The sequence below is a fragment of the Telmatherina bonti genome (genome assembly GCF_933228915.1).
Source record: "Telmatherina bonti genome assembly, chromosome: 6".
Lineage (NCBI taxonomy): Eukaryota > Metazoa > Chordata > Actinopteri > Atheriniformes > Telmatherinidae > Telmatherina > Telmatherina bonti.
In genome coordinates, this window is record NC_136624.1 from 5,587,611 (window position 1) to 5,599,186 (window position 11,576).

Sequence of the window (11,576 nt, forward strand, 5' to 3'; positions counted from 1 at the left end):
CCACTGGTACGCTGGAAGCAAATGGTGCAGTTGGTTTGTTCCTTTGTTTCACATCATAAAATGAACGTCCAGATACACACAAGACGTCTCTGACTCCAGTTTATTTAGGTAAACTACTGGAGTTCCTGTGTGTCCCTGCTGGGTTTGCAGCGCTGCAGCTGTGCCAGGCCAGTGATTCCACAGCACCTCCCCAACAGCAGTCGTACCCTTGCTGAGGGACGTCATCAACACCATCCAGAAGGTGGTCCAGGAAGACCACTCCGGCAGAAATTAGACTAAAAGGAAAACTTGTGAATGAGTCAGAATTCTCCACGACTCTTGTTGCGTCGCTTCCAGACATAAAGCAGCAGCGTTGGGTTCCAACATGAGAGGACGGTTGGAGGTTGGGGGCAACGCTTGTCTCTGGGGGTCTGACACCATCTCATTTGGCAGCATGTCCTCACTATCTGCACACCTCTGCAGGTGTGGGACAGGTTTCCTGCAGTGCATCGATGCACCGCCGCCTGCCCTTCAGCACCCTGATGGCGGCTTCACTACAGCACACACCGTTCTGTTTCCTCCCATCATGCCACACAGCTGCATTTGTAGGCTGTCTTTATGTCTGTCTCTGTCTGTGTCTTTATCTCTCTCTCTGTTATTATGTCTGTCTTTGTTGTTTCCATACTGATGGTCTGTACCAGTCTTTTTTGGGCTTTGCTGGTTTCTGTGAAAACTACCATTTCTGCTGGTGCATAACAGTAAAAACCATCAAATATTCCATTTTTGCCTTTTGAATCTGACTCCTGATAATTTTGTTCGTACACAATTCATTCTGAACAAACTTCTTTATTCTTGATAGGTCTGGTTTCATACTGGTTAATGGGAAACCTGCAGCCTTCTGCTGTTTCCTTCTTGACTCTTTCAATAGACCTGATTCAGTCATCTGACCAGGTTACACCAGTTCCTCTCGGCTGTCCTGTTTTGATGGGGTTGGGGTAGTAGGGGGCAGACCTCTCATGTTTATTGCAGCAGAAAAAAAATTTGTCTCATTCTCTGATCTAAGATGTTTCATGAGCTGCTACAACCCGTTTCTGACAATATTCACATAAGTTGCACCTGAAAACTCACCAGTAATGGCATGTTTGTACCCCTCAGATAACTCTGGGGCTGTTGGGCCTCCGGTCTGTAAAGCTGCTTTAGCGTTTCAGTCTCCTTCCCTGTTTCTTATTGAGTGAATTTCCCATGCAGACAGATCTCACACTGGATATGAATCCGCTGGAATCTCTTTTCAATTTCCTTTTTCCAGCATCCCCTCACTTTGTGTCCTGTTTTCTGACATTCCTCCGTTGAAATATTGTCCTCCTTTGTCTGTAATCTTTGGTCGTGATGCTTTGTGTTTCGCCGTCATCTCCTCATTGGTTTGAGGTCTGTTGCGGTAGCAGAGTGTCCTTTCAAAACTTCTCCGCTAGTTTTGAACTCCTTGAAGGAGAACGTCTCGCTCATCTGAGCTCATTCATTCATTATCCTAACCACCAAATCCAATGAAGGGTTGCAGGGAAGCTGGAGCCTATCCCAGCAGTCTTTGGGCAAAAGGCAGGGTACATCCTGGACAGCACGCAAGTCCATCGCAGGGCCACACAGAGACAAACAACCACACACGCTCATTCCTAGGGGCAATTTGGAGTAACCAATCAACCTAACATGCATGTCTTTGGACGGTGGGAGGATGCCAGAGTACCCAGTACCCTCTTGCTGTGAGGCCACAATGCGAACCACTATGCCACCGTGAAGCCCCCTCATCTAAGTTACGTACACTGAATATGGATCCTCTGCATGGTTGCGTTACTTTGTGGCATTTTAATTTTCTGACCAGACTTCCTCTTAAAAAAAAGCACCATTACTACAGCTGTACGCTGGTTTAAAAGATGAAGAGTTCTGCTGTGCTGAAATAACGTTAGTGAAAAGTGGGTGGCAGAAAGTTAATTTTAGGATGTTTAGCAAACCACTGACACCAGTAACAGGTTCATTTCTGGCTTTCTAAGAGGAAGCAGAGATTATTTTTCTGTTTTATTACTAAAGAAAATAATAAAATCCCCATCAGAGAGATTCTACGGTATTTCACTGGAGATTTGGAGAAGTCACAGGAGAAACTAAGAAAAAGAGAAGTTTACTTTATAGTTTGTCATGTTTTTCTTTCTGTTTCTGTAACGCTTGTTCACAATAAGAAAACATAGCTCTATTATTTCCCACCAAACAAACCAGTCGCCCCAGTCCTCACAGAGCCAGCCTGATGCCGTGTGTGGTGGAAATGATTTTACCGAGACTCTCCATCACAGTCCGGTTTATTAAACTCACGCAGCATAAGGAGAGCCGTCACACAGTTACAGCAGGTCAGCTGACGTGGCTCCATTTTATCCCTGAGAGACCGTCGATGTGGAGAGGAAGGAATCACAATCCTGATGACCAGCATGTCGCCGCTGTCAGAGGAAGCTTCTGAGGAAGACGCAGCTGACGGAAGAAACACGAGAAAACTTTAACGTAAACAAGAAACGTTAACGTAGAAAAACACGATGAAGCAGCTTCAACTCAGCTTAGAGAAACCAGAGCTGCTAACTGGTCCAAAATCCCTCATGAAATGTCCGGACTGTCCGGATACCAGGTACCGGTCCAGATACCAGAAACTGGTCTGAATACCGGGAACAAGTCTGGATACCGGAAACCGGTCAAGAAACCAGGAACGGTCCAGATATCAGGAACAGGACCGGATACCGGGAGCCGGTCAGGATATCGGGAGCCGATCCAGATATCAGGAACCGGTCCAGACACCAGGAATGGTCCAGATACCAGGAACCGGTCCAGATATCAGGAACCGGTCCAGATACCAGGAATGGTCCAGATACCAGGAACCGGTCCAGATACCAGGAACGGTCCAGATACCAGGAACCGGTCCAGATACCAGGAACGGTCCAGATACCAGGAATGGTCCAGATACCAGGAACCGGTCCATCTACCAGGAACGGTCCAGATACCGGGAACCGGTCCATCTACCAGGAACCGGTCCAGATACCGGGAACCGGTCCGGATACCGGGAGCCGATCCAGATATCAGGAATGGTCCAGATACCAGGAACCGGTCCATCTACCAGGAATGGTCCAGATACCAGGAACCGGTCCATATACCAAGAACGGTCCAGGTACCGGTCCGGATACCAGGAACCGGTACAGATACCAGAAACTGTCCAGATATCAGGAACCGGTCCAGATACCAGGAACCGGTCCATCTACCAGGAATGGTCCAGATGCCAGGAACCGGTCCATCTACCAGTAATGGTCCAGATACCGGGAACCGGTCCGGATACCGGGCTCCGATCCAGATATCAGGAACCGGTCCACATATCAGGAACTGGCTCAGACACCGGGAACAAGTATTGAAACCAGAAACCGGTCCATATACCAGGAACGGTCCAGGTACCGGTCCGGATACCAGGAACGGTCCAGATACCGGGAACCGGTCCATCTACCAGGAACCGGTCCAGATACCGGGAACCGGTCCGGATACCGGGAGCCGATCCAGATATCAGGAATGGTCCAGATACCAGGAACCGGTCCATCTACCAGAAATGGTCCAGATACCAGGAACCGGTCCATATACCAAGAACGGTCCAGGTACCGGTCCGGATACCAGGAACCGGTACAGATACCAGAAACTGTCCAGATATCAGGAACCGGTAAAGATACCGGGAACCGATCCAGATATCAGGAACCGGTCCAGATACCAGGAACCGGTCCATCTACCAGGAATGGTCCAGATACCAGGAACCGGTCCATCTACCAGTAATGGTCCAGATACCAGGAACCGGTCCATCTACCAGGAATGGTCCAGATACCGGGAACCGGTCCGGATACCGTGATCCGATCCAGATATCAGGAACCGGTCCACATATCAGGAACTGGCTCAGACACCGGGAACAAGTATTGAAACCAGAAACCGGTCCATATACCAGGAACGGTCCAGGTACCGGTCCGGATACCAGGAACCGGTACAGATACCAGAAACCGTCCAGATATCAGGAACCGGTACAGATACCAGGAACCGATCCAGATATCAGGAACCGGTCCAGATACCGGGAACGGTCCAGATACCAGGAATGGTCCAGATACCAGGAACCAGTCCAGATATCAGGAACCGGTCCAGATACCGGAAACCGGTCCGGATACCGGGAGGCGATCCAGATATCAGGAACCGGTCCAGATACCAGGAACGGTCCAGATACCAGGAATGGTCCAAATACCAGGAACCGGTCCAGATACCAGGAACCGGTCCGGATACCGGGAGCCGATCCAGATATCAGGAATGGTCCAGATACCAGGAACCGGTCCATCTACCAGGAATGGTCCAGATACCGGGAACCGGTCCGGATACCGGGATCCGATCCAGATATCAGGAACCGGTCCAGATATCAGGAACCGGTCCAGATACCAGGAATGGTCCAGATACCAGGAACCGGTCCATCTACCAGGAATTATTCAGATACCGGGAACCGGTCCGGATACCGGGATCCGATCCAGATATCAGGAACCGGTCCACATATCAGGAACCGGTCCAGACACCGGGAACAAGTCTTGATGCCAGAAACCGGTCCGGATATCAGGAATGGTCCAGATACCAGGAATGGTCCAGATACCAGGAACCGGTCCAGATACCAGGAATGGTCCAGATACCAGGAACCGGTCCAGATACCAGGAACGGTCCAGGTACCGGTCCGGATACCAGGAACCGGTACAGATACCAGAAACCGTCCAGATATCAGGAACCGGTACAGATACCAGAAACCGATCCAGATATCAGGAACCGGTCCAGATACCAGAAACCGGTCCAGATACCAGGAACCGGTCCATCTACCAGGAATGGTCCAGATACCAGGAACCGGTCCATCTACCAGTAATGGTCCAGATACCAGGAACCGGTCCATCTACCAGGAATGGTCCAGATACCGGGAACCGGTCCGGATACCGGGCTCCGATCCAGATATCAGGAACCGGTCCACATATCAGGAACCGGTTCAGACACCGGGAACAAGTATTGAAACCAGAAACCGGTCCATATACCAGGAACGGTCCAGGTACCGGTCCGGATACCAGGAACCGGTACAGATACCAGAAACCGTCCAGATATCAGGAACCGGTCCAGATACCGGGAATGGTCCAGATACCAGGAACCAGTCCAGATATCAGGAACCGGTCCAGATACCGGGAACCGGTCCGGATACCGGGAGGCGATCCAGATATCAGAAACCGGTCCAGATACCAGGAACGGTCCAGATACCAGGAATGGTCCAAATACCAGGAACCGGTCCAGATATCAGGAACCGGTCCAGTTACCAGGAACCGGTCCGGATACCGGGAGCCGATCCAGATATCAGGAACGGTCCAGATACCAGGAACCGGTACAGATACCAGGAACCGGTACAGATACCAGAAACCGATCCAGATATCAGGAACCGGTACAGATACCAGGAACCGGTACAGATACCAGAAACCGATCCAGATATCAGGAACCGGTCCAGATACCGGGAACGGTCCAGATACCGGGAGCCGATCCAGATATCAGGAACCGGTACAGATACCAGGAACGGTCCAGATACCAGGAACCGGTACAGATACCAGGAACCGGTCCGGATACCGGGAGCCAATCCAGATATCAGGAACGGTCCAGATACCAGGAACCGGTACAGATACCAGAAACCGATCCAGATATCAGGAACCGGTACAGATACCAGGAACCGGTACAGATACCAGAAACCGATCCAGATATCAGGAACCGGTCCAGATACCGGGAACGGTCCGGATACCGGGAGCCGATCCAGATATCAGGAACCGGTACAGATACCAGGAACGGTCCAGATACCAGGAACGGTCCAGATAGCAGAAACTGATCCAGATATCAGGAACCGGTCCAGATACCGGGAACGGTCCAGATACCAGGAGCCGGTCTGGATACCGGGAACCAGTTCAGAAGACATGCATTGAAGATGATGATGTTGATGATCTGAGAAACGAGAAGGAATCCCTGTAACCAGATCACCATATCGACTTGCTTTATCAGCTTAACGTATCTTTCCTCCCAGTAAGATGCAAACTGTTTTTTTCTTACTATAGAAAGAACAAAAGAAAGGAAAGACAAGCAGCAGAACAGAACATGTTGTCATACGTGCAGAATGGCGGTCCGGATGCTGCATCAGTCCCTGATGTTTCCCTGCTGTCTGGACTTCGGCCGACATGCCAGCCTCAGCAGCGTGTGCTGTTCTTACTGAATGTTTCACCTCGTCTGTCTGTCTTTCTCCTCTTAATTTTTTATTTTCAAGCTGACAAACCGACCAGCAGATCCCAGTGACATTTACCATCAGACGAGGAACAAACACTGCAGCTGGTTCCGACAAACTGGTCCTCGTTTTCACGGACCTGACACACTGTCTATTCTGCCACAAAGTCCATCCAGGCTGGACAATCCAACTCAACATGGAAAACATGAAACTATGTTCCAACAACTAAAACTATAAAAACACAGTAAAACATCAGATAAAAGTACAGGATGGTGAAGGCAGGTAAAAGAAGAATGAATTAGGAAACCTGCCGAGTCAAAGGCCATGCTGGGGCATGAAAATGTCTTTTCAGATGGGTGGTGAACATGTCCACAGCGCCGGAGAATCAACTGCAACGGTTCAGTTTCCTCTGAGCTTCTGCTGGACCTCAGTATGTCCAGATCAGCCGATCTGAAGTTGGCAAGAAGACATGGGCAGTCAGAGTAGTGATGCTGAAACCAGTGTGGTGTGGTCTCACTCATCCTGCAGATGGATTTATCCGTCTACTGGTGACCTGTACAGGTGTAGATGGATGGATGGATGGATGGATAGACAGATGGATGGATGAATGGATAGACGATGGATGGATGGATGGATGGATGGATGGAGGGATGGATGGATGGATTGATAGACGGATGGATGGATGGATGGATGGATGGATGGATGGATGGATAGACGGATGGATGGACGGATGGATGGATGGATGGATAGATGGATGGATGGATAGATGGATGGAGGGATGGATGGATGGACGGATGGATGGATGGATGGATGGATGGATGGATGGATGGATAGACGGATGGATGGATGGATGGATGGATGGATGGATAGACGGATGGATGGATGGATGGATAGATGGATGGATGGATGGATAGACGGATGGATGGATGTATGGATGTATGGATGGATGGATGGATGGATGGATGGATGGATGGAGGGATGGATGGATAGAAGGATGGATGGATGGATGGATGGATAGACGGATGGATGGATGGATGGATGGATGGATGGATAAACGGATGGATGGATGGATGGATGGATGGATGGATAGACGGATGGATGGACGGATGGACGGATGGATGGATAGATGGATGGATGGATAGACGGATGGAGGGATGGATGGATGGACGATGGATGGATGGATGGATGTATGGATGGATGGATGGATAGACGGATGGATGGATGGATGGATGGATGGATGGATAGACGGATGGATGGATGGATGGATAGATGGATGGATGGATGGATAGACGGATGGATGGATAGACGGATGGATGGATGTATGGATAGACGGATGGATGGATGGATGGATGGATGGATGGAGGGATGGATGGATGGAGGGATGGATGGATAGAAGGATGGATGGATGGATGGATGGATAGACGGATGGATGGATGGATGGATGGATGGATGGATGGATAAACGGATGGATGGATGGATGGATGGATGGATAGACGGATGGATGGATGGATGGATGGATGGATGGATGGATAGACAGATGGATGGATAGACGGATGGATGGATGGATGGATAGACGGATGGATGGGTGGATGTATGGATGGATGGATGGATGGATGGAGGGATGGATGGATGGAGGGATGGATGGATAGACGGATGGATGGATGTATGGATGGATAGACGGATGGATGGATAGACGGATGGATGGATGGATGGATAGACGGATGGATGGATGGATGGATGGATGGATGGATGGATGGATGGACGGACGGACGGATGGATGGATGGACGGATGGATGGATGGATGGATGGATGGTTCTGTTTCCTCCCATCATGCCACACAGCTGCATTTGTAGGCTGTCTTTATGTCTGTCTCTGTCTGTGTCTTTATCTCTCTCTCTGTTATTATGTCTGTCTTTGTTGTTTCCATACTGATGGTCTGTACCAGTCTGTATTTTTGGGCTTTGCTGGTTTCTGTGAAAACTACCATTTCTGCTGGTGCATAACAGTAAAAACCATCAAATATTCCATTTTTGCCTTTTGAATCTGACTCCTGATAATTTTGTTCGTACACAATTCATTCTGAACAAACTTCTTTATTCTTGATAGGTCTGGTTTCATACTGGTTAATGGGAAACCTGCAGCCTTCTGCTGTTTCCTTCTTGACTCTTTCAATAGACCTGATTCAGTCATCTGACCAGGTTACACCAGTTCCTCTCGGCTGTCCTGTTTTGATGGGGTTGGGGTAGTAGGGGGCAGACCTCTCATGTTTATTGCAGCAGAAAAAAAATTTGTCTCATTCTCTGATCTAAGATGTTTCATGAGCTGCTACAACCCGTTTCTGACAATATTCACATAAGTTGCACCTGAAAACTCACCAGTAATGGCATGTTTGTACCCCTCAGATAACTCTGGGGCTGTTGGGCCTCCGGTCTGTAAAGCTGCTTTAGCGTTTCAGTCTCCTTCCCTGTTTCTTATTGAGTGAATTTCCCATGCAGACAGATCTCACACTGGCTTGTTTGTTAGCTTTCTCTCTGATTTTCATACCAACTACCACTGACTCAAGTTTAAGGATATCACCATAACAGCTATGAACTATAATTTCATGCCACATTTTTCAGGTTAAATATGCATGACTGGCATCATTACAGGTTATACAGGCAACAGAGGCTGCCTTTTCCCTTCATATCGAACATTAAGGAAGGATCTGCCTCCAACTGGACAGTTCACCAGCACCTTCCTACGATGTCCTCTACTGTTTGATTTTGTGCTTGTATTGTTCCCACTCATATGTAAGTTGCTTTGGATAAAAGCGTCTGCTAAATGACTGTAGAATAGAATAGAGCACTGGAGAGTGGGATGTTCACCACCTGTCCTTTGCCGTTGATCACCTCAATCCGGCCGTCACCTTTCCTCAGTGTTCAAAGTGCCGTCTGCCAACTCCATCATGAGATTCTACAGGTGGAAAGTCTTGTCACATGTCACAGAGGCCCTTTCGTCAGTCGCAGTGTGAGCAGATCAACCAGAAGATCTTTGTGTTTGGTAGGCTGAGGGTTGACTCAGTCAGTTTGAGAGTGAACATGTGCTTCTTTTCCTGCACCCCGCTTTGTTTCTTTCTTACAGGTGTACGGTCATGCTGTGTCTATACAATGCCCGCTTGTAGGGTTGGTCCCCCCTTGTATGAATCCGCTGGAATCTCTTTTCAATTTCCTTTTTCCAGCATCCCCTCACTTTGTGTCCTGTTTTCTGACATTCCTCCGTTGAAATATTGTCCTCCTTTGTCTGTAATCTTTGGTCGTGATGCTTTGTGTTTCGCCGTCATCTCCTCATTGGTTTGAGGTCTGTTGCGGTAGCAGAGTGTCCTTTCAAAACTTCTCAGCTAGTTTTGAACTCCTTGAAGGAGAACGTCTCGCTCATCTGAGCTCATTCATTCATTATCCTAACCACCAAATCCAATGAAGGGTTGCAGGGAAGCTGGAGCCTATCCCAGCAGTCTTTGGGCAAAAGGCAGGGTACATCCTGGACAGCACGCAAGTCCATCGCAGGGCCACACAGAGACAAACAACCACACACGCTCATTCCTAGGGGCAATTTGGAGTAACCAATCAACCTAACATGCATGTCTTTGGACGGTGGGAGGATGCCAGAGTACCCAGTACCCTCTTGCTGTGAGGCCACAATGCGAACCACTATGCCACCGTGAAGCCCCCTCATCTAAGTTACGTACACTGAATATGGATGATATGCCTCCATCAGGCCTTTTAGGACCATTTCTACCAAACGTGCATCACTGTTCTCTTTTTTCTTTGTGTATCTGCCTGGGACCATTCTGGGCCCATAACCTGTAGATTTGCCATTAGCGGATGTTCCCCTCTGGATCCGGGATCCCTCTCCTGAGTTCTTGGTGGATGTTAACGCAGGAGATGACTTGCTGCGGCACTCCTCCGCTCCAGCTCAACTAAACTGCTCACGCTGGACTGCTGGGGGCAAAGAGGACCTGCTCTTTTTGTCAATGATGACACACATCACACTCCAACACCTTTTTACGTTTCTCAATGTTGTCTATCAGGAGCATCGTGGGAATTACACTGATTATCACCTGACCTTTTATAGCCAACATATTGGCTGGAAAGGCGCTCCCTCATGCACGTCAAATTTGGTGTTGATTCTGATTTATGTAGGGAAACTTGCTATTTTATAAACCGGTCCAGGAAACCCCGCCTGTCTGTCTTCTTCTGCGGGACTTCTGTCTGTCTTCATTAGACATCCATGATCCCCGAGCCAGAGCCCCCAAACTGTTGCATCTTCTGCATGGTTGCGTTACTTTGTGGCATTTTAATTTTCTGACCAGACTTCCTCTTAAAAAAAAGCACCATTACTACAGCTGTACGCTGGTTTAAAAGATGAAGAGTTCTGCTGTGCTGAAATAACGTTAGTGAAAAGTGGGTGGCAGAAAGTTAATTTTAGGATGTTTAGCAAACCACTGACACCAGTAACAGGTTCATTTCTGGCTTTCTAAGACGAAGCAGAGATTATTTTTCTGTTTTATTACTAAAGAAAATAATAAAATCCCCATCAGAGAGATTCTACGGTATTTCACTGGAGATTTGGAGAAGTCACAGGAGAAACTAAGAAAAAGAGAAGTTTACTTTATAGTTTGTCATGTTTTTCTTTCTGTTTCTGTAACGCTTGTTCACAATAAGAAAACATAGCTCTATTATTTCCCGCCAAACAAACCAGTCGCCCCAGTCCTCACAGAGCCAGCCTGATGCCGTGTGTGGTGGAAATGATTTTACCGAGACTCTCCATCACAGTCCGGTTTATTAAACTCACGCAGCATAAGGAGAGCCGTCACACAGTTACAGCAGGTCAGCTGACGTGGCTCCATTTTATCCCTGAGAGACCGTCGATGTGGAGAGGAAGGAATCACAATCCTGATGACCAGCATGTCGCCGCTGTCAGAGGAAGCTTCTGAGGAAGACGCAGCTGACGGAAGAAACACGAGAAAACTTTAACGTAAACAAGAAACGTGAACGTAGAAAAACACGATGAAGCAGCTTCAACTCAGCTTAGAGAAACCAGAGCTGCTAACTGGTCCAAAATCCCTCATGAAATGTCCGGACTGTCCGGATACCAGGTACCGGTCCAGATACCAGAAACTGGTCTGAATACCGGGAACAAGTCTGGATACCGGAAACCGGTCCAGAAACCAGGAACGGTCCAGATATCAGGAACAGGACCGGATACCGGGAGCCGGTCAGGATATCGGGAGCCGATC